Genomic DNA, 24,615 nt, shown 5'->3' with positions numbered 1-24,615 from the left:
ACCTGTCGTGGATTACCCTCCAAACGCGTAGGCATCTTAAGCCTCTGACTGATGAGTTGCGGGACCGCAACCTTAAATATAGATGGGGCTTCCCTTTCTCCCTCACGGTGACCCACCAACAGCGCACCTACACGATTACCAAGGCACAGGAGGTCCCAGCATTTACTGAAGCTTTGGGTTTACCTGACATCCTGATACCGGATTGGATGGACCTATCGTTCCAACCATCTTTCCAACCGCAGCCCCAGAGACACCGCTGGCAGACGACTCAACGAAAGCGCAAATCGCCGACTCCGCGTCCGGGTCCGGTCTCGCTTACTCAATCCTCCCGGATCAAGATCACCTGAAGGTAGCTGGCTGGCATTCCTCTGCGATCCGACCTTGCGTCTTGCCTTCGGGACATCTGCTATATTACCTGACTAGACAATAACAGTACCATGATTGATTGTTTCGTTTTATATTATGTTATGTTTCTACTACGCTGGTTTTTGGTTATTTATTATTTGATGCGAGCACTCTCTCTCTATGGTTGCTACTCCGTACTTGATGGGGTCACCTAATTCATGTCTCTGCCATGTAGCACTCTTTTCAGTAGCTGAGTGTCCCCATTGTCTTGCGCATTCAGGGGTTCTATACATGTTCACTTTTTGGCCTTGGGCCTATTTTCCTTATAAGGTGTCCGAGGTTGAGTTGATTATTGTTTATGGATACGCCTGCTCGTCCACCCCCACAGCAGTGTTTGCCTCCTGACACCTGCTGCCGTCTGGAACTAAAGCCTGATTCCGGCGGCTGCCACTGCGATTTTTTGATGTACAATTTGTTTTTCTTTATGGTTTTGTTTTCATGTTTATATCTTGTGACACATTTACTGACGACTTTTGGCCGAGCAGTGTTTTATGCTTTTCTTTCACGGATGATTTACATAAATGGCTAACTTTACATTGATGTCTTTAAATGTGAGGGGGCTGAATATTCCTGAGCGACGTACTATGGCTCTCCAGGAAGCTAATCGCCAAAAAGCAGACGTTGTATTTTTTCAGGAGACACACTTCAAGGCTGAGCGTGCTCCGTCACTCCGTAATCGACATTATCCGGTGGGGTATTTTGCTAACTTTACGGCGAGCAAATCTAGAGGAGTGGCCATTTTGTTGCGTGCAACTGTCCCATTTACTTATATAGACCATAGATCTGATGAGGGCGGCCGCTACCTGCTCTTGAAGGGGAAGGTTGGTGATACTTTATTTACATTTGTTAATATATACTTACCCAACCGTTCCCAATGTCGTGCCTTGGCTGCGATCCTCAGGATTTGTGCTACCTTTACTGAGGGGCATGTTGTTTTTGGTGGTGACTGCAATTTCACTTTAGATAGACACTATGCCGCCGCTCGAGATGAGTCGCACCAACCTTCTTCTCTTACGTCTAGGGCTCTTGATCTCTTACATAACGCACAGCTGACAGATTGCTGGCGAGTAATGCACCCGACTGACACCGATTACACGTTTTTTTCCGCTCCTCGTAATTCGTATTCGCGCATCGATATGTTCTTCCTTTCCCATTATGCTTTGCCCATGTTATCAGGTGCTGACATTGGACATATTACATGGTCAGACCATGCCCCTATATTCCTTACTCTAAATGTGTCTGCAATGTCTCGGCCTCCGAGACATTGGAGACTTGATGACATCTTGTTAAACGATACTAATGTTACAACTGCAGTTTCGGAGGAGTTAGGCCATTACTTTCAAGCTAATGCGACAGGTGATGTTACCCCTATGATATGTTGGGAGGCGCATAAAGCCGTTATTCGCGGGCGCCTGATTCAACTGAACTCCCAGCTTTTGAAAGGTAGGGCGAAGCGGCTGAAAGCTTTGACGGATAGAATTGCTGAACTTGAACGTGAACACAAGAGCTCCCACTCTATAGATCACTATAAACTGCTGACGGCCGCTCGCACTGATTTACACATTCTGCTTTCTGACCGGGCCAAGCGCTCCATGTTACATACTCGACACACTTTTTATTTACACGGAAACAGGAGTGGCAAGTTGCTCGCAAAGGCTCTTCAGGCGAAAAGGCAATCCTCGTATATAGCGAAGCTCAAGGCCCGAGACGGGTCTCTTCAACACTCTACGCCTGACATTGCCCGGGTCTTTCATGATTACTACCGAACCCTTTATAACTTATGGCCCACCCCGACCTCGTTGCAACACACACAAGATGTTACGCTCTACTTGGAGAGGCACCTACACTCTACTGTCCCGCCCAATGTCAGTCACCACTTAGACTCTCCCATCTCTTTAGACGAATTTCATGCCGCACTCAAAGCTACTCCGTTAGGGAAAAGCCCGGGTCCTGATGGCTTCACAGCCAAATATTATAAGCAGTTTGCACAGGACTTGGCTCCTCACTTTTTACGTGCCTATAATTCTCTACGACTCCACCCCGATGTGCCTCAATCTCTTACCGAGGCTGCGATCACAGTTATTCCTAAACCTGGCAGGGACGCGTTGCTTTGCGAAAATTATCGGCCCATATCGCTAATTAATGTCGACTTGAAAATATTCGCCAAAGTGTTGGCTCTCCGACTGCGGCCGTTTGTGGGAGGACTGGTTCACCCTGATCAGTCGGGGTTTGTCCCTGCTAGAGAAGCCAAAGACAACACCACTAAACTTATAAACCTTATTCATGCCTCCGGCACTTTGAAGGCCCCGGCTATGTTGATGGCTGTAGATGCTGAGAAAGCGTTTGACAGGGTGAGCTGGTCCTTCCTATTTGGGGTTGTGCGGGCTATGGGTTTTGGGCCATGCTGGCAATCGTGGCTGCAGGCGCTTTACTCTAATCCTTCCGCGAAGGTGATGGTGAATGGGGAACGCTCCGCTTCATTTTCGATCCTCAATGGCACGCGGCAGGGTTGTCCCCTCTCCCCTTTACTTTTTGTTTTGACTCTCGAACCCCTTCTCCAGGCTATTAGATCTAATGACTCTATTAAGGGGTTTTGTTTAGGACAATCTGAATACAAGACATCGGCTTTCGCTGATGATCTCTTATTTTCGTTATCTAGTCCGCTGCAATCCCTACCGCCTCTTATGTGTGAATTGCAGGAGTATGGGGTTCTTTCGGGTTTTAGAGTTAACTTGGAGAAGACGGAAATTCTTAATCTGACAGTTCCGGAGGCTGAGGTGTCTATACTACGATCTCGCTACCCATTCACTTGGGCTAGCACCTCGGTTAAATACCTGGGCGTCAGGCTCCCTGCCACTATAAGATCATTGTTTGATTTAAACTTCCCTCCCTTACTTCATTCGATTAAGGCCGATCTAGTGAAATGGAATTTGCCCCAATTTAATTTGCTTGGTAGAGTTCATATTATTAAAATGAATATTCTGCCGCGGCTGCTTTATCTTTTACAGACGTTGCCCATTCATATTCCTCCTGCCTTTTTTGCCGAGGTCCGTGCAATCTTCACAAAATTTCTGTGGGCACATAAACGCCCGAGGGTCCGTTATGACTTATTGGCTCGTCCCCTGCACTTGGGGGGTCTGAATTTGCCGGACCTGAAATGTTACCATATGGCTAGCCTGCTTACGAGACTGTATCTATGGACTAGGAATGATACATGTAAACAGTGGCTGGATATTGAGGACTCTTTTTCAATAGTTCCAAGACAGTCACTTCCTTGGCAATCTGTCCCGTTAACAGCTTTGGGGCTGGCCACTCATCCCACTATTGCCCCTACTTTACTGATGTGGAGGAAACATAAGTTAGATATGCATTGGTCCTCGGCCCTTTCCCCACTTACTCCGATCTCTCACAACCCCCTTTTTCCCCCTGGTGTAGCGGGTCTTGGCTCTCTTCGGGGTCCTAAGACATCTTACGTGCCTCTCCATGACATAGTGGATGATGGGGGTGTCAGGTCTTTGCCCTCCATATTTGGGGATAAGGGGAGCTCTGGTAATGTAGCATTCTTGTATCACCAACTGCGTCATTTTGTTGCTCCTATGCTTCAACACACGGCTGCTGGTCTCCACTATACTATCTTTGAGAGGATGTGTATTGCCCATAAAGGTGTTACTAGACCGTTCTCCACCTTTCATGTTTTGATCCGTAAGGCCATGTATAGCTCGCCTCCCTTTTATCTGAAAGCTTGGGAACGTGACCTCGGCTGTGCCCTTTCCCCTCAACAGTGGCGCAGAGCGGCGTCCATGATGTCTTCCTCGTCCCCTGACTCCTGTCTCCGTCTCCTGAATTTTAAACTACTGTGTCGATGGCATTTGACGCCTGATGCACTTCATAAAATGATCCCTGCGCATTCGGCTAGTTGTTGGCGGTGTGGTTACTCGCCCGCTACCCCTGGTCACATATGGTGGGCTTGTCCTAAAATTAAGACCTTCTGGTCTAACGTAATACAGATGGTCAGGATACTCACCTCTGTTGACATCTCTTGCACTCCCATGGCTGCCCTTTTCCACCTTACGCCATTGTCTTTTCGGAAGTACAAATTATCCCTTATACCGCACCTCCTTAATGCGGCGAAAGCACTTATTCCCAGACGCTGGAGACAACCTGATCCTCCTACCTTGCAGGAGTGGATAGTAGAGGTGGAGCGTATCCGTAGTTTGGAGGAACTTACCTTTAGCTTGGGTAATAGGTACCGCCTGTACCTCGCCACTTGGTCCCCTTGGCTGCGATACACTTCGTCTGCGGGAGATTCCCGCAGATAACTTACCTGTCCCCCCCAGGTGTTGGAAGTTCTCCCCCCCCTCATTGCGACGCACACACTCTTGCTACATTTGCTATAGTTAGCTTATACATTGAGTTACCTCCGTGCTGATTGTAGGCTTTCTTTTCTAGACGCCTTTTTATTTTATTTTTATATTACTGTTACCTGCTCGTGTGGGAGCGTTACGTTTATCACTCCCATTGAGTGTTTTCCTTCTATGAGTTCCCACTGGACTACGCGTCCATTATTAGTTTGATTTGACTTGGGCATTGTGTCACGAACCCTGTTGACTCTATCTTTCTCTCTCTTCTCTTTTCTTATACCTTGCTTTACTCTGTTCCTTCTATTTCTTACAGGGCTCCATGTATAATGTATCTTTCATGTGCTCAGTGCGATTTATTGCACTGGTGATCAAATATACTGTGAACTGCTCTTTCCACCTGCGAGTGGTTTATTGACATGTACTGCTCTTCCCCCCTCCCCCTTTTTCCTTTCTGTACCCCTATTTGAAAATCCTTGAATAAATATATAAAAAAAAAAATAAAAAAAAAATAAAGAAAGCAATTACTTTTACTGTCTCCTATATAAAACATCTTTATAAATTGTTCTGTTTAATACAGGCAATGAATGCAAATCGTTACTTTGTTATTAGTTATTTATTTCATATACAACCAAAAAAATGTTTGCTCTTCCAAGTCCAATTAGTCTGATTCTATTATTAAAACATTCAGAAAATATCCTGCTGGTATCTAGTAACTAAGCCCTGCTCACAACACCAAGCTCCTACTATTATGTCATAGAATCTTTGTGATGTCATTGTTGATACCCATGTAAGCTCAAGTCAGACAAAGCTTTCCATCAGTAGAGCAGCAGGTGGTCAGGAGTGTTCTACAGATCTAGCTTTGGTACCATTGCTCTTAGCGAGTTCTTCAGGAGATTAACCATGGATGAGAGATACGATGAGGTATGAATAGTTTGGGCCGGATTTCATTTCTACACAAAGATTATTTCTATGACGATATCAAAATGTGAAGGAAAATATGTTTTATGTTCTTTCTATTTGCAGGCGAACTATTTCACAACACCTCCACAGTTTGGTGTTAATGAGGAAGGCCTTTCTGTCCTTACCATCACTGAAGGTGGCATTTTCATCACCACCTATATGGACGATGGCCTTTCCATCATGAACATTTCGTACTACGGTGTTTCCATCCTTACCGTTAATGTCTACGGCATTTCCATCACAACCATTACCAGAGATGGCCTTTCCATCATTACCATCGCCGGTGATGAAGAGGAGGAGCAGGATAATAATGGATATGACCCCGCGCAGGCCAATAACCTCCCAACTCCTAACCCATTTGGCTTAAATGAGGAGGACTGTTACATCTTTATGCCAGATGACACAGAGGAGGAGGACGAGGAGGAGGACGAGGGGGAGGAAGAGTCGGTGGAGGACAATTACCTCCCGACTCCTAACCCATTTGGCTTTGAGGAGGAGGACTGTTACATCATAATGCCAGATGACACAAAGGAGGAAGACGAGGAGGAGGATGAGGAGGAAGAGTCGGTGGAGGACTATTACCTCCCGACTCCTAACCCATTTGGCTTTGAGGAGGAGGACTGCTACATCATAATGCCAGATGATACAGAGGAGGAGGACGAGGAGGACGAGGAGGAGGAAGAGTCGGTGGAGGACAATTACCTCCCGACTCCTAACCCATTTGGCTTTGAGGAGGAGGACTGTTACATCATAATGCCAGATGACACAGAGGAGGAAGACGAGGAGGAGGATGAGGATGAGGAGGTAGAATCCGTGGAGAACAATAACCTCCCGACTCCTAACCCATTTGGCTTTGAGGAGGAGGACTGTTACATCATAATGCCAGATGACACAGAGGAGGAGGACGAGGAGGAGGACGAGGAGGAGGATGAGGAAGAATCGGTGGAGGACCATAACCTCCCGACTCCTAACCCATTTGGCTTTAATGAGGAGGACTGTTACATCATAATGCCAGATGACACAGAGGAGGAAGAAGAGGAGGAGGACGAGGAGGAGGAAGAGTCGGTGGAGGACAATAACCTCCCAACTCCTAACCCATTTGGCTTTAATGAGGAGGAGGACTGCTACATCATAATGCCAGATGATACAGAGGAGGAGGACGAGGAGGAGGACGAGTCGGTGGAGGACAATAACTTCCCGACTCCTAAACCATTTGGCTTTAATGAGGAGGACTGTTACATCCTAATGCCAGATGATACAGAGGAGGAGGACGAGGAGGAGGACGAGTCGGTGGAGGACAATAACTTCCCGACTCCTAGCCCATTTGGCTTTAATGAGGAGGACTCTTACATCCTAATTGCAGATGACACCGAGGAGGAGGACGAGGAGGAGGAAGAGCCTGAGGAGGACAATAACCTCCCTACTCCTCACCCATTTGGCTTAAATGAGGACGTTTTCATCTTAATGCCAGATGACAAAGAGGAGGAGGAGGAGGAGGAGGAAGAGTCGGAGGAGGACAACAACCTCCCTACTCCTCACCCAGAATATGGGTTATATAATATAAACATTATTTCTGATGATGATGCAGACAAGGAGGATGATGAGAAAAAGGAGGATGAGGAGGAAGAGGGAGAGGAGGAGGCGGAGAAGGAGAGGGAGGATGAGGAGGAGGAAAAGGAGAAGAAGGAGAATGAGGAGGAGAAGGAGGATGAGGAAGAAGAGGAGGCTGGCAAACATGGGTGCTTTCCCTGCAAATGGAGACCCAAGATCAGATCAAGCCAAAAAACACCTGGACTCCTGGGCAGACTCCTGTCATTATGGAAGAGGAGGATTATGAAGAAGGGCATGCGTGTGGATGATTAAGTCATCGCATTTGTTGTTTTTTGTAGAATAAGTTAGAATAAGTTAGAATAAGTTAGAATAAGTTAGAATAAGTTAGAATAAGTTAGTATGTTAAAAATAAAACTGTTGCGTTGCATTAAACAAAAGATTCTGTCTTATATTATCTGTAAGACTCAACAATAAACTCTCACCAGATCCTTCCATCACCAGGACCAACCCTACAGAACTCTCTACCTGCTCCGTCCGACCGTTTACTAAAAAACCCTACTTTACAGCAAACATAAAAAACATGGAACCTGCCAGCAGATCACTCACTGTATTATCCTCTACAATGTCCGCTGTTAGGCTGTTCCACTCATCTACTACCCTGTCACTAAACTAAAAGCTCTTTACTTTACATCTAAGCCTCTGGCCCTTTAGAATTACATTTTCTGATGACCTTAATGCTCAGGGCTAACAGTTCTGGCAATTAAAGGCCAAAGACAGGTTCTAACTAGATAGCCCAATGCTTAGTAGGCAAAGAGACTCTTGTTTTCGAAGAAAGGGGGTCTTCCAATAACGAGTGCAGACGGGGGGCATTGGGGTAATTACTGGATTGATGCAGCAACAAGGTGTTCTACTCCAGACGTAACCGATTGCTAGCTCTTTAGCTTTTATAGAACCTTAAAAGTCTCATCATTAGCCGAATGAAAGGCAGTAGGGAGCCCTGTTGTATACAGCACTGGGGGGGGGGGTTATTACTGTATACAGCGCTAGGGGTTATTACTGTATACAGCACTGGGGGTTATTACTGTATACAGCGCTGGGGGTTATTACTGTATACAGCACTGGGGGGTTATTACTGTATACAGCACTGGGGAGGTTATTACTGTATACAGCACTGTGGAGGTTTATCTTAAGGGTCTTTTAATTATCCAGGATGTGTGCTATTCATCAATTATCACAAAGTATATATATATGTAAATAAATAAGATAAAGAACAATTGAGCTGCTTTTGTCATATATTAATTCACCGGATTTCCCATGTTCTGTAAGGTTTTTTGGAAAAGACTTCAGCTAAGAATATCCTAAGATTCCCAACCATCTAATCAATGAACCATCTTCATCACTAACAGAGCTTTCAATTATTATTATTATTATTATTATTATTAACAACATTATTATTATTATTATTATTATTATATAATATCATTTATGACTGGTATCAGATTAAAACAATGTTTTACCCAGTTGTGGTTTTTGCCCCATTATATATAATGTTCGCAGACAGCTGCATATTAGCCATTTCCACTAAACAACCATAGCTGGGGGGCACTGTAGGAACAATATATAGGGGGGCACATTAGATACCACAGTCAAAACTGGGGGGGGGATTAATAATTCCCACTATTAAATCATACCACTGAAAAAAACATAAATATACATACATATACAGTATATATATATATTCCGGTCCTTCTGATGTAACAAAATGAGTGTCCACTTATCTATCGGATCACTCAGATTACCAGCCATGGCTAAAGGTTTGAATCTCACCTTCGCGGCAAACCAATCCTTTTCACTGGCACACCTCTACCGCTTCGGCTGTTCCATGTATCTACTACCATCCATAGGTTCACCTAATGGGTAAATACAGAAATGTTTGTAAATATATATGGGGGGTAAATGTTCCAACCCACACCAGCCAAAGCATATAATAAAGAAAGCAATTACTTTTACTGTCTCCTATATAAAACATCTTTATAAATTGTTCTGTTTAATACAGGCAATGAATGCAAATCGTTACTTTGTTATTAGTTATTTATTTCATATACAACCAAAAAAAATGTTTGCTCTTCCAAGTCCAATTAGTCTGATTCTATTATTAAACATTCAGAAAATATCCTGCTGGTATCTAGTAACTAAGCCCTGCTCACAACACCAAGCTCCTACTATTATGTCATAGAATCTTTGTGATGTCATTGTTGATACCCATGTAAGCTCAAATCAGACAAAGCTTTCCATCAGTAGAGCAGCAGGTGGTCAGGAGTGTTCTACAGATCTAGCTTTGGTACCATTGCTCTTAGCGTGTTCTTCAGGAGATTAACCATGGATGAGAGATACGATGAGGTATGAATAGTTTGGGCCAGATTTCATTTCTACACAAAGATTATTTCTATGACGATATCAAAATGTGAAGAAAAAGATGTTTTATGTTCTTTCTATTTGCAGGCGAACTATTTCACAACACCTCCACAATTTGGTGTTAATGAGGAAGGCCTTTCTGTCCTTACCATCACTGAAGGTGGCATTTTCATCACCACCTATATGGACGATGGCCTTTCAGTCATGAACATTTCGTACTACGGTGTTTCCATCCTTACCGTTAATGTCTTTGGCATTTCCATCACAACCATTACCAGAGATGGCCTTTCCATCATTACCATCGCCGGTGATGAAGAGGAGGAGGAGGATAATAATGGATATGACCCCGCGCAGGCCAATAACCTCCCAACTCCTAACCCATTTGGCTTAAATGAGGAGGACTGTTACATCTTTATGCCAGATGACACAGAGGAGGAGGACGAGGAGGAGGACGAGGGGGAGGAAGAGTCGGTGGAGGACAATTACCTCCCGACTCCTAACCCATTTGGCTTTGAGGAGGAGGACTGTTACATCATAATGCCAGATGACACAGAGGAGGAAGACGAGGAGGAGGATGAGGAGGAAGAGTCGGTGGAGGACTATTACCTCCCGACTCCTAACCCATTTGGCTTTGAGGAGGAGGACTGCTACATCATAATGCCAGATGATACAGAGGAGGAGGACGAGGAGGACGAGGAGGAGGAAGAGTCGGTGGAGGACAATTACCTCCCGACTCTTAACCCATTTGGCTTTGAGGAGGAGGACTGTTACATCATAATGCCAGATGACACAGAGGAGGAAGACGAGGAGGAGGATGAGGATGAGGAGGTAGAATCCGTGGAGAACAATAACCTCCCGACTCCTAACCCATTTGGCTTTGAGGAGGAGGACTGTTACATCATAATGCCAGATGACACAGAGGAGGAGGACGAGGAGGAGGACGATGAGGAAGAATCGGTGGAGGACCATAACCTCCCGACTCCTAACCCATTTGGCTTTAATGAGGAGGACTGTTACATCATAATGCCAGATGACACAGAGGAGGAAGAAGAGGAGGAGGACGAGGAGGAGGAAGAGTCGGTGGCGGACAATAACCTCCCAACTCCTAACCCATTTGGCTTTAATGAGGAGGACTATTACATCCTAATGCCAGATGATACAGAGGAGGAGGACGAGGAGGAGGACGAGTCGGTGGAGGACAATAACTTCCCGACTCCTAGCCCATTTGGCTTTAATGAGGAGGACTCTTACATCCTAATTGCAGATGACACCGAGGAGGAGGACGAGGAGGAGGAAGAGCCTGAGGAGGACAATAACCTCCCTACTCCTCACCCATTTGGCTTAAATGAGGACGTTTTCATCTTAATGCCAGATGACAAAGAGGAGGAGGAGGAGGAGGAAGAGTCGGAGGAGGACAACAACCTCCCTACTCCTCACCCAGAATATGGGTTATATAATATGAACATTATTTCTGATGATGATGCAGACAAGGAGGATGATGAGAAAAAGGAGGATGAGGAGGAAGAGGGAGAGGAGGAGGCGGAGAAGGAGAGGGAGGATGAGGAGGAGGAAAAGGAGAAGAAGGAGAATGAGGAGGAGAAGGAGGATGAGGAAGAAGAGGAGGCTGGCAAACATGGGTGCTTTCCCTGCAAATGGAGACCCAAGATCAGATCAAGCCAAAAAACACCTGGACTCCTGGGCAGACTCCTGTCATTATGGAAGAGGAGGATTATGAAGAAGGGCATGCGTGTGGATGATTAAGTCATCGCATTTGTTGTTTTTTGTAGAATAAGTTAGAATAAGTTAGAATAAGTTAGAATAAGTTAGAATAAGTTAGTATGTTAAAAATAAAACTGTTGCGTTGCATTAAACACAAGATTCTGTCTTATATTATCTGTAAGACTCAACAATAAACTCTCACCAGATCCTTCCATCACCAGGACCAACCCTACAGAACTCTCTACCTGCTCCGTCCGACCATTTACTAAAAAACCCTACTTTACAGCAAACATAAAAAACATGGAACCTGCCAGCAGATCACTCACTGTATTATCCTCTACAATGTCCGCTGTTAGGCTGTTCCACTCATCTACTACCCTGTCACTAAACTAAAAGCTCTTTACTTTACATCTAAGCCTCTGGCCCTTTAGAATTACATTTTCTGATGACCTTAATGCTCAGGGCTAACAGTTCTGGCAATTAATGGCCAAAGACAGGTTCTAACTAGATAGCCCAATGCTTAGTAGGCAAAGAGACTCTTGTTTTCGAAGAAAGGGGGTCTTCCAATAACGAGTGCAGACGGGGGGCATTGGGGTAATTACTGGATTGATGCAGCAACAAGGTGTTCTACTCCAGACGTAACCGATTGCTAGCTCTTTAGCTTTTATAGAACCTTAAAAGTCTCATCATTAGCCGAATGAAAGGCAGTAGGGAGGCCTGTTGTATACAGCACTGGGGGGGGGGGGGGTTATTACTGTATACAGCGCTAGGGGTTATTACTGTATACAGCACTGGGGGGTTATTACTGTATACAGCACTGGGGGTTATTACTGTATACAGCGCTGGGGGTTATTACTGTATACAGCGCTAGGGGTTATTACTGCATACAGCACTGGGGGTTATTACTGCATACAGCACTGGCGGGGTTATTACTGTATACAGCACTGGCGGGGTTATTACTGTATACAGCACTGGGGAGGTTATTACTGTATACAGCGCAGGGGGTTTATCTTAAGGGTCTTTTAATCATCCAGGATGTGTGCTATTCATCAATTATCACAAAGTATATATATATGTAAATAAATAAGATAAAGAACAATTGACCTGCTTTTGTCATATATTAATTCACCGGATTTCCCATGTTCTGTAAGGTTTTTTGGAAAAGACTTCAGCTAAGAATATCCTAAGATTCCCAACCATCTAATCAATGAACCATCTTCATCACTAACAGAGCTTTCAATTATTATTATTATTATTATTATTATTATATAATATCATTTATGACTGGTATCAGATTAAAACAATGTTTTAACCAGTTGTGGTTTTTGCCCCATTATGTATAATATTCGCAGACAGCTGCATATTAGCCATTTCCACTAAACAACCATAGCTGGGGGGCACTGCAGGAACAATATATAGGGGGGGCACATTAGATACCACAGTCAAAACTGGGGGGGGGATTAATAATTCCCACTATTAAATCATACCACTGAAAAAAACATAAATATACATACATATACAGTATATATATATATATTCCGGTCCCTCTGATGTAACAAAATGAGTGTCCACTTATCTATCGGATCACTCAGATTACCAGCCATGGCTAAAGATTTGAATCTCACCTTCGCGGCAAACCAATCCTTTTCACTGGCATACCAGTGAAAAGGATTGGTAGCTCTTCTCTGCACTTTCTCCAACATATCTATATCCTTCTGGAGATATGGTCTCCAGTACTGTACACAATACTCCAAGTGGGGTCTCACCAGTGATCTGTACAGCGGCATGAGCACTTCCCTCTTCCTACTGCTAATACCTCTCCCTATACAACCAAGCATTCTGCTAGCATTACCTGCTGCTCTACTGCATTGTCTGCCTACCTTTAAATCCTCAGAAATAATTACCCCTAAATCCCTTTCCTCACACGTTGAGGTTAGGACAGTACCAAATCTGCCCTTGGGTTTTTATGCCCCAGGTGCATTACTTTGCATTTATCCACGTTAAATGCCAATTGCCACAGCTCTGACCATTTTTCCAGCTTACCTAGATCGTTTGCCATTTGGCTTCTTCCTCCAGGAACATCAACCCTGTTGCAAATTTTTGTGTCGTCGGCAAATAAACATACCTTTCCATCAACACCATCTGCAATATCACTAATGAAAATATTAAAGAGAATGGGTCCAAGTACAGATCCCTGAGGTATCCCACTGGTAACAAGACCTTGTTCTGAATATACTCCATTCACTACAACCCTCTGTTTTCTGTCACTCAGCCACTCCTTAATCCATTCAACAACATTGGGATCTAAACCCAGAGATTGCAGTTTATTTATAAGTCTTCTATGTGGGACAGAGTCAAAGGCCTTACTGAAATCCAGATACGCAATGTCTACTGCACCACCTTGATCAATTACTTTAGTCACCCAATCAAAAAAGTCAATAAGATTCGTTTGGCAAGATCTTCCTGAGGAAAACCCATGTTGTTTTGGATCTTGAAACCCATGTGACTTCAGATGTTCAACAATCCTTTCCTTTAACATTGTTTCCATTAATTTCCCCACTACAGATGTAAGACTAACTGGCCTGTAGTTGCCCGACTCCTCCCTACTGCCTTTTTTGTGTATAGGCACAACATTCGCTACTTTCCAATCCCCAGGGACAACTCCCGTTACCAATGATTCGTTAAATATATCAGTTAACGGTTTTGCTAGTACACCCCCAAGCTCTTTTAATAACTTGGGGTGTATCCCATCAGGCCCCATCGACTTATTTGTCTTTACCTTAGACAACTGAAGTAAAACCTCCGCCTCGATAAACTCACATATTCCATATGATTCAGTCTTTTTTCCCAACTGAGGTCCCATTCCATCATTCTCATCTGTAAAAACTGAACAGAAATATTCATTGAGGCGGTCAGCTAAACCTTTATCCTCTTCTACATATATGCCTTTTGTTTTTAGTCTAACTAATCCTTGTTTAACTTTCCTTTTCTCATTTATATATCTAAAAAATGTTTTATCTCCATTTTTTACTGATAGGGCAATTCGCTCTTCTGCCTGTGATTTGGCAGTTTTTATAACTTTCTTTGCCTCTTTCTGCCTAATTTTATAGATCTGTCTATCTTCCTCACTTTGGGTATTTTTGTATCTACTAAAGGCTAACTTCTTGTCTTTCACGATTTTGGCCACTTCTGCAGAGTACCACAGCTGTTTCCTTAATTTTTTACTCTTACTGACCAACCTAATACAATTTTCTGTTATCTTCGATAAAACAGCTTTTACAGCTTTTACACAGAGTGTAAGAGACAGTAACAGAGTGTAAGAGACAGTAACAGAGTGTACGAGAGTGTAGTAGAGTGTAAGAGACAGTAACAGAGCGTAAGAGACAGTAGCAGAGTGAAAGAGAGAGTAGCAGAGTGTAAGAGAGTGTATGAGACATTAACAGAGTGTAAGAGAGTGTAACAGCGTGTAAGAGAGTGTAAGAGAGTGTAATAGACAGTAACAGAGTGTAGGAGAGTGTAAAAGACAGTAACAGAGTGTAATAGACAGTAACAGAGTGTAAGAGAGTATTATAGACAGTAGCAGAGTGTAAGAGACAGTAGCAGAGTGTAAGAGACAGTAACAGAGTGTAAGAGACAGTAACAGAGTGTAAGAGACAGTAGCAGAGTGAAAGAGACAGTAGTAGAGTGTAGTAGAGTGTAAGAGAGTGTCACATGGCATATACCGTCCTCTAGGATCACATAGTCCTGATTGATCTCAGTATACTATGAACGTCTTTGGGGATCTCTTCGCGTAGACATCGTAAACCTGTGTAAGAGACAGTAACAGAGCATATGAGACAGTAGCAGAGTGTAAGAGAGTGTAACAGAGTGTAAGAGACAGTAACAGAGTGTAAGAGACAGCAGCAGAGTGTACGAGAGTGTTAGAGACAGTAGCAGAGTGTAATAGACAGTAACAGAGTGTAAGAGAGTGTTATAGACAGTAGCAGAGTGTAAGAGACAATAGCAGAGTGTAAGAGACAGTAGCAGAGTGTAATAGACTGTAGCAGAGTGTGTAACATAGTGTAAGAGAGTGTAAGAGACAGTAGCAGAGTGTAATAGACAGTAACAGAGTGTAAGAGAGTTTTATAGACAGTAGCAGCGTGTAAGAGACAGTAACAGAGTGTAAGAGAGTGTAACAGAGTGTAAGAGACAGTAACAGAGTGTACGAGAGTGTAGTAGAGTGTAAGAGACAGTAACAGAGCGTAAGAGACAGTAGCAGAGTGTAAGAGACAGAAGCAGAGTGAAAGAGAGAGTAGCAGAGTGTAAGAGACAGTAGCAGAGTGTAAGAGACAATAGCAGAGTGTAAGAGAGTGTAAGAGACAGTAACAGAGTGTAGGAGAGTGTAAGAGACAGTAACAGAGTGTAAGAGACAGTAACAGAGTGTAAGAGACAGCAGCAGAGTGTAAGATAGTGTATCATAGTGTAAAAGAGTGTAAGAGACAGTAGCAGAGTGTAAAAGACAGTAACAGAGTGTAGGAGAGTGTAAGAGACAGTAACAGAGTGTTAGAGACAGTAACATAGTGTAAGAGACAGCAGCAGAGTGTAAGAGAGTGTAACATAGTGTAAGAGAGTGTAAGAGACAGTTGCAGAGTGTAATAGACAATAACAGATTGTAAGAGAGTGTTATAGACAGTAGTATAGTGTAAGAGACAAAAGTAGAGTGTAAGATACAGTAGCAGAGTGTAAGAGACAGTAACAGAGTGTAAGAGACAGTAACAGAGTGTAAGAGACAGTAGCAGAGTGAAAGAGACAGTAGTAGAGTGTAGTAGAGTGTAAGAGAGTGTCACATGGCATATACCGTCCTCTAGGACCACATAGTCCCGAATGATCTCAGTATACTGTGAACGTCTTTGGGGATCTCTTCGCGTAGACATCGTAAACCTGTGTAAGAGACAGTAACAGAGTATATGAGACAGTAGCAGAGTGTAAGAGAGTGTAACAGAGTATAGGAGACAGTAACAGAGTATAGGAGACAGTAACAGAGTGTAAGAGAGTGTAAGAGACAGTTACAGAGTGTAAGAGAGTGTAACAGAGTATAGGAGACAGTAACAGAGTATAGGAGACAGTAACAGAGTGTAAGAGAGTGTAAGAGACAGTAACAGAGTGTAAGAGACAGTAACATAGTGTAAGAGACAGCAGCAGAGTGTAGGAGAGTGTAAGAGACAGTAGCAGAGTGTAAGAGACAATAGCAGAGTGTAAGAGACTGTAGCAGAGTGTAACATAGTGTAAGACAGTGTAAGAGACAGTAGCAGAGTGTAATAGACAGTAACAGAGTGTAAGAGAGTGTTATAGACAGTAGCAGAGTTTAAGAGACAGTAACAGAGTGTAAGAGACAGTAACAGAGTGTAAGAGGGTGTAAGAGACAGTAGCAGAGTGTAGGAGAATGTAAGAGAGTGTAAGAGAGTGTAAGGGACAGTAACAGAGTGTAAGAGACAGCAGCAGAGTGTAAGAGAGTGTAACAGAGTGTAAGAGACAGTAACAGAGTGTACGAGACAGTAACAGAGTGTAAGAGACAGTAACAGAGTATATGAGAGTGTAGTAGAGAGTAAGAGACAGTAACAGAGCGTAAGAGACAGTAGCAGAGTGTAAGAGACAGAAGCAGAGTGAAAGAGAGAGTAGCAGAGTGTGAGAGACAGTAGCATAGTGTAAGAGAGTGTAAGAGACAGTACCAGAGTGTAAGAGAGTGTAACAGCGTGTAAGAGAGTGTAACAGAGTGTAAGAGAGTGTAAGAGACAGTAACAGAGTGTAAGAGACAGTAACAGAGTGTAAGAGACAGCAGCAGAGTGTAAGAGAGTGTAACATAGTGTAAGAGAGTGTAAGAGACAGTAGCAGAGTGTAATAGACAGTAACAGAGTGTAAGAGAGTGTTATAGACAGTAGCAGAGTGTAAGAGACAATAGCAGAGTGTAAGAGACAGTAACAGAGTGTAAGAGACAGTAACAGAGTGTAAGAGACAGCAGCAGAGTGAAAGAGACAGTAGTAGAGTGTAGTAGAGTGTAAGAGACAGTAACAGAGTGTAAGAGACAGTAACAGAGTGAAAGAGACAGTAGCAGAGTGAAAGAAACAGTAGTAGAGTGTAGTAGAGTGTAGTAGAGTGTAAGAGAGTGTCACATGGCATATACCGTCCTCTAGGATCACATAGTCCTGAATGATCTCAGTATACTGTGAACGTCTTTGGGGATCTCTTCGCGTAGACATCGTAAACCTGTGTAAGAGACAGTAACAGAGTATATGAGACAGCAGCAGAGTGTAAGAGAGTGTAACAGAGTATAGGAGACAGTAACAGAGTGTAAGAGAGTGTAAGAGACAGTTACAGAGTGTAAGAGAGTGTAACAGAGTGTAAGAGACAGTAACAGAGTGTAAGAGACAGCAGCAGAGTGTAAGAGAGTGTAAGAGACAGTAGCAGAGTGTAATAGACAGTAACAGAGTGTAAGAGAGTGTTCTAGACAGTAGCAGAGTGTAAGAGACCATAGCAGAGTGTAAGAGACAGTAGCAGAGTGTAATAGACTGTAGCAGAGTGTAACATAGTGTAAGAGAGTGTAAGAGACAGTAGCAGAGTGTAATAGACAGTAACAGAGTGTAAGAGAGTGTTATAGACAGTAGCAGAGTTTAAGAGACAGCAACAGAGTGTAAGAGAGTGTTATAGACAGTAGCAGAGTTTAAGAGACAGTAACAGAGTGTAAGAGACAGTAACAGAGTGTAAGAGGGTGTAAGAGACAGTAGCAGAGTGTAGGAGAGTGTAGGAGAGTGTAAGAGAGTGTAAGAGACAGTAACAGAGTGTAAGAGACAGTAACAGAGTGTAAGAGACAGCAGCAGAGTGTAAGAGAGTGTAACAGAGTGTAAGAGAGTGTTATAGACAGTAGCAGAGTTTAAGAGACAGTAACAGAGTGTAAGAGACAGTAACAGAGTGTAAGAGGGTGTAAGAGACAGTAGCAGAGTGTAGGAGAGTGTAGGAGAGTGTAAAAGAGTGTAAGAGACAGTAGCAGAGTGTAATAGACAGTAACAGAGTGTAAGATAGTATTATAGACAGTAGCAGAGTGTAAGAGACAATAGCAGAGTGTAAGATACAGTAGCAGAGTGTAAGAGACAGTAACAGAGTGTAAGAGACAGTAACAGAGTGTAAGAGACAGTAGCAGAGTGAAAGAGACAGTAGTAGAGTGTAGTAGAGTGTAAGAGAGTGTCACATGGCATATACCGTCCTCTAGGATCACATAGTCCTGATTGATCTCAGTATACTGTGAACGTCTTTGGGGATCTCTTCGCGTAGACGTCGTAAACCTGCGTAAGAGACAGTAACAGAGTATATGAGACAGTAGCAGAGTGTAAGAGAGTGTAACAGAGTATAGGAGACAGTAACAGAGTATAGGAGACAGTAACAGAGTGTAAGAGAGTGTAAGAGACAGTTACATAGTGTAAGAGAGTGTAACAGAGTGTAAGAGACAGTAACAGAGTGTAAGAGACAGCAGCAGAGTGTAAGAGAGTGTAAGAGACAGTAGCAGAGTGTAAGAGAGTGTAACAGAGTGTAAGAGACAGTAACAGAGTGTACGAGACAGTACCAGAGTGTAAGAGACAGTAACAGAGTGTACGAGAGTGTAGTAGAGTGTAAGAGACAGTAACAGAGCGTAAGAGACAGTAGCAGAGTGTAGGAGAGTGTAGGAGAGTGTAAGAGAGTGTAAGAGACAGTAACAGAGTGTAAGAGACAGTAACAAAGTGTAAGAGACAGTAACAGAGTGTAAGAGAGTGTAACAGAGTGTAAGAGACAGTAACAGAGTGTACGAGACAGTACCAGAGTGTAAGAGACAGTAACAATTTACCCCATCAGCCATTTTTTTTATATTAGACACCCCTTGGGTATTTGAAGTGCTTTTATTTTAACTCTTTGTTGAGATTTTTGAGAAATTTTAGCACTTGCTCAAAATAAATAAACTTTATTTTTTTATTTTATTTTTTTAATACTTTTTTTTTATTTTTTTATACTTTTTTTTTACACATTTTGCTGGTACTGGATGGTTCATCTAGTGACATCACTGCATAATTATTTTTAAATGTTAGCACTTTTTTTTGTTTCCATTAAAAATTTTTTTTTCAACTTGAAGGTTCCCCTGATAGTGACATCAGTGGGAAATTATTTTTACATTTTACTGTTTTTTTTTTTACTATTTTTTTCTAATTATTATTAATTTTATTTTATTTTTTAATTTATTTTTACTAATCACACTGTGATTAGAAAGCTGGGCTCCATTGACTTGCATGGTTGAATGCAGTACCTGTATTCAACCTGCAAGTGGAGCCAGAGTTCTCTAGAGGGTCTGGAGACCATCTAGCGAACTTTTAAAACTTGTTTGTTTCTTTTACAGGGCGGCCGCCATCTTGCTGATGGCGAAGAACACCGGCAGCTGCGGCTGTGACCGCTCTCCGGAGCGGTCACAGCCCACCCAGAGGTAAGTGTCGGCATCGGGGGCCATGTCTGGCCCCTCCCCGGGCAGTCAACAGTCAACATTGTATGGCGGCGGACGCCCGTTTTAAAAGCGTTTAGGAGCCTAAACTTAAATGGTGTCGCTGGAATGCCTCGATCAGGAGCTTTCTGAGGGAAAAACAAGCCTTCTGGCTTGTCTGGTATCTGTAGATGAGTGTTTAATAATAGTTCTACTACCCCTTAGATATCTGCAGTGTAACTGTATTGGTCCAATGGAGGATTTTTTTTTAACCCTCTGTCGATTTTAGAAAAATCCCATTTGCTATGTATTGGGCTAATATTTGGGGCGCTATAGCTTTAAATTTCCACAGTAAAAATGCACCATATCCTCAGAAATAATAGAGGGGCATGTGTTTGAGATATCTGCAGTGTAACTGTATTGGTCCAATGGGGGAATTTTTTTTAACCCCCTGTAGAATGTTGAAAAATCCCATTAGCTGTCCACTGGGCTGATATTTGGGGCGCAATAGCTTTAAATTTTCACAGTAAAAATGCACCATATTCTCAGAAATCATAGAGGATGGTGTGTTTGAGATATTTGCGCTGTAACTGAATTGGTCCAATGGAGGAATTTTTTTTAACCCTCTGTAGATTTTAGAAAAATCCCATTTGCTATGTATTGGGCTAATATTTGGGGCGCTATAGCTTTAAATTTCCACAGTAAAAATGCACCATATTCTCAGAAACAATAGAGGGGCATGTCTTTGAGATATCTGCAGTGTAACTGTATTGGTCCAATGGGGGAATTTTTTTCAACCCCATGTAGAATGTTGAAAAATTACGGTTGCTGTCTACCGGGCTGATATTTGGGGCACTATAGCTTTAAATTTCCACAGTAAAAATGCACCATATTCTCAGAAATAATAGAGGGGGTTGTGTTTGAGATATGTGCAGTGTAACTGTATTGGTCCAATGGGGGAATTTTTTTTAACCCCATGTAGAATGTTGAAATATGACATTTATCAAGTACTGCGATGATATTTGGGGTGCTATATCTTTAAATTTCCACAGTAAAAATGCACCATATTGTAACATATTATATAGGGGTGTGTGTGTGAGATATGTGCAGTGTAAATGTGTTGGTCCAACGGTGGAATTTTGTAATATATGCAGAAATGTAAAAAAAGGTAATTTTCGGGGGCGTGGCTTGCCTAGCTGGAAGATGGCTGCTTGATCCCTTAGCTCCGCAGCCTGCTCACTACAATCCGCACCCATCCGGCGATACGGACCACCATGGGCAAACCCAAACGTTCTTCCCTGCGCCAGGAACCACCTGAGCCGCGACCGAGCTCGTCGGGGCTCTCGCTCCGCACTTATTTCCAGACTCCTGCGGTCTTAGACACGCAGCCCCCGTCGCTCAACATGGCGTCCTCACCGGCCAGTACCACGTTGTCTGAGGAGCCTTCGCGTTCGCCGCCACCCGCCGGAGCGTCCCCATCGGCTGAGGCATTGCAGGAGTTGTTCCGGTCCCTACCTACTAAGGCCGACTTCAGCAACCTGATCGCGGAGGTCAAGCGCACCTTACATGAAGAGGTTGCGGATATGGCTGGCGTGGAGTGGCGAACTACTCACCTCGAGGATTCGCATACTCGTACCGCGCAACAGGTGTTGGAACTGCAGCGGACGACCTCTCATCTGACCGGCCTGGCGACAGAACTGCGGCGATCGGTAGAGGACCTCGAAAACAGAGGTAGGCGCAACAACGCGCGGGTGCGGGGCCTGCGTGAAACTAACGGTCCTGAAGACCTCCGGGCGCTGCTGCAACGGCTCTTTAACACGGTGTTGGGCCGCGACCTGGACTCTCCCATACGCCTGGATAGAGTGCATCGCGCTTTGCGGCCCCGCGGTAGGCCCACAGATCCACCCAGAGACGTAATTTGTTGTTTTCAGGACTTTACTGTGAAAGAAGAAGTCATGAATACGGCGCGTAATTTGCGCTCACTTACCTTCGAAGGCCAACAATTGGCGCTGTTCCAGGATCTCTCCGCGATCACTTTGCGCAACCGACGACTGCTGCGGCCGCTTACGTCTTTGCTCCGGGACCGGGGCATTCGATACCGCTGGGGGTTCCCCTTCCAGCTCTCTGTTTTACATGGAGGCTCCACTTTTCACGTGAAGACACACCGTGATGTAGCGGAGGTGACCCTCGCGTTAGGAATACCTACTCCACACGTTGACGACTGGGCCCTTGCGGGGTTTTCCTCAGTTCCTGCTTCCCGTGATGTTCCGGCGCGGAGGCGATCCAGGCCGAGGCGGGGAGGAGACGTGGATGATGGGAGACGTTATCCCACGGCGCCTGAGGAGTAACCTGTGACGTACCTGTTCATATTCGTCTCTATGCAATTCCCTTGGGGGTGTGAGGGTTTTTTTTTTTTAGTTTTTTTTTGTTTTTTTGTTTTTTTTTTGTTTTTGTTTTTGTTTTTTTTTTGTGTTCGCTCCTGCTCTCACCAGAACTTGAAATGTGAGCCTCTGACTCTTGCACTGCCGGACTTGATTGTCTGATGCTGCGCTGCTTTGCCGCACTTCCGATTGCTGTTCTACTCTCCTGTTATTGTTCGGCACGTCCCTGACCAAATGAACTGCCTTGGTTTTTTTTTTGGTTTTTTTTTTATTTATTTATATATATGCGCCTTGCACTGCATAAATGCACTACACTTGGCCTTCCGCTGGGTGGCTACTGGTTATACTTGATTATATTTGATAGCCAGTGGATGTTTTCTCCCTTTGCCCTGTTGTTCCTATAACTGATATGATTTGTACACATTTGCGGGTTGGTTGCTCGGTTGGAGGGTCTTCTGGGCCATCCTAGCATGTAATATGGTATTGCCCCCTAGTCACGGGGTTCGTTTCCTTTTTTTTTTTTTTTTTTTTTCTTTTTTTTTTTTTATTATTTTATCTATATATGTACGCCTTGCACTACATAAATGCATTACACTTGACCTTCCGCTGGGTGGCTACTATATGTACCTGATTATATTTGATAACCAGATGTTTTCTTCATTTGCTCTGTTGTTCCTATAACTAATATGATTTGTACACATTTGCGGGTTGGTTGCTAAGTTGGAGGGTTTTGTGGACCACCCGAGCATGCTGTACGGCATCGCTCCCTGATCACGTTTTTTTTTTTATTTTTTATTTTTTTTATTTTATCTATATATGTACGCCTTGCACTACACTTGACCTTCCGCTGGGTGGCTACTGTATGTACCTGATTATATTTGATAACCTGATGTTTTTCTTCATTTGCTCTGTTGTTCCTATAACTAATACGATTTGTACGCATTTGCGGGTTGGTTGCTCAGTTGGAGGGTTTTGTGGCCCACCCGAGCATGCTGTACGGCATCGCTCCCTGACCACGTTTTTTTTTTTTTTTTTTTTTTTTCTTATTTTATCTATCTATGTACGCCTTGCACTACATAAATGCATTACACTTGACCTTCCGCTGGGTGGCTACTGTATGTACCTGATTATATTTGATAACCAGATGTTTTCTTCATTTGCTCTGTTGTTCCTATAACTAATATGATTTGTACACATTTGCGGGTTGGTTGCTAAGTTGGAGGGTTTTGTGGGCTACCCGAGCATGCTGTACGGCATCGCTCCCTGATCACGGTTTTTTTTTTTTTTTTTCTCTACCTCCGAGGGGGCCAGACTCCGTCCGCACCTGGTACATATTTTGGGGTCACTGCTAGTCTTGCTCCTTACGTTTCGACACCTGTTATCTGTACTACTCCCACATGCGCTTCGCCTCTGGGGAGTTTGGTCCGAATGTTCGATGATATGTTTTGGGCTTTTTTAGTTCTGTTCCGGATGGTTTTGGTTCCTTTCACTATGTGAGCTATGGCTGCGAAGTACTGCGAAGTACTGCGGAGTTTTTACTTCACGTTTTTCAGTTTTCTGCCTTGCTGCCACTTGCAGTAGCGCTTCCATTTACCCCTTGCAGATCGGTATCCCGTACTTTGAGAGATTGGCTGCAACGCCTTTGCTCTCGCCGATTCCTGCTGTTGCGCGCTACTAGCGCTTGCTTACGTTTTTGTGTTCAGTGTTCCCCCTCTCGTGTTGTGCTCCCCTCCTTCTCCTATTGTGCTCCCTTCCTACCTCCCCTCTTTTACCTTACCCTCCCCCCCCCTTTTTTTTTTTTTCTTTTCTTCTTCTCTTTCTCTCTCTTTCTTTCTCTTCTCCCCTCCTCCTCTCTTTTACCCCTGCTTCCCCCCTTGACTTTTCTCTCCTTTCCTTCTCTGACTCCTCGCTATGCCCTCCCCTGCCCCCGCCTTTCGCCAGTCAAACCTTGAGGTTTTGAGTCTCAACGTGAGGGGCCTTAACTCTCCTGAGAAGAGGTCTCGGGTGTTCCGGAGCTTTCGTAACCCCGCCCCTTCTGTGGTTCTCCTACAAGAGACCCATCTTCGCGGGGCGGATGCTCCTTCCCTCCGTCACCCGGCCTACCCGCAGGTATACTGCAGTAACTATTCTGGCTCTAAGTCACGTGGGACGGCGGTCCTTATTTCCCGCCGGACCCCCTTCCTCCTGTCTGCTTCCCAGATTGACCCTGATGGTAGATACACATTTGTCAAGGGCACGATCCTGGATCAAGTTTTCACGTTCGCTTCCGTGTACCTGCCCAACCAGAGACAATGCTCTACCCTGTCGCGCATACTCCGTAAGCTCATGGCCTTTAAGGAGGGCATCCTGT

At 44.0% G+C, this 24,615-nt stretch overlaps 2 long non-coding RNA genes across 2 annotated transcripts; both read left to right on the top strand.

The window, feature by feature from the left end:
* The first annotated feature begins 7,306 nt into the window (after positions 1–7,306).
* Positions 7,307–7,714, top strand: LOC128469637 (uncharacterized). Its single transcript, XR_008345975.1, has 2 exons — positions 7,307–7,604; positions 7,642–7,714. It is a non-coding gene; the product is annotated as an uncharacterized LOC128469637 (long non-coding RNA).
* A 3,462-nt stretch (positions 7,715–11,176) lies between these two features.
* LOC128469585 (uncharacterized) lies at positions 11,177–11,568 on the top strand. The gene is made up of 2 exons (XR_008345963.1): positions 11,177–11,468; positions 11,506–11,568. It is a non-coding gene; the product is annotated as an uncharacterized LOC128469585 (long non-coding RNA).
* The last annotated feature ends 13,047 nt before the right edge of the window (positions 11,569–24,615 follow it).

This window comes from Spea bombifrons, chromosome 12 (genome assembly GCF_027358695.1).
Source record: "Spea bombifrons isolate aSpeBom1 chromosome 12, aSpeBom1.2.pri, whole genome shotgun sequence".
NCBI classification, from domain to species: Eukaryota; Metazoa; Chordata; class Amphibia; order Anura; family Pelobatidae; genus Spea; species Spea bombifrons.
The sequence above is the reverse complement of the archived record's forward strand: the minus strand, read 5'-3'. Positions and strand labels throughout refer to the sequence as shown.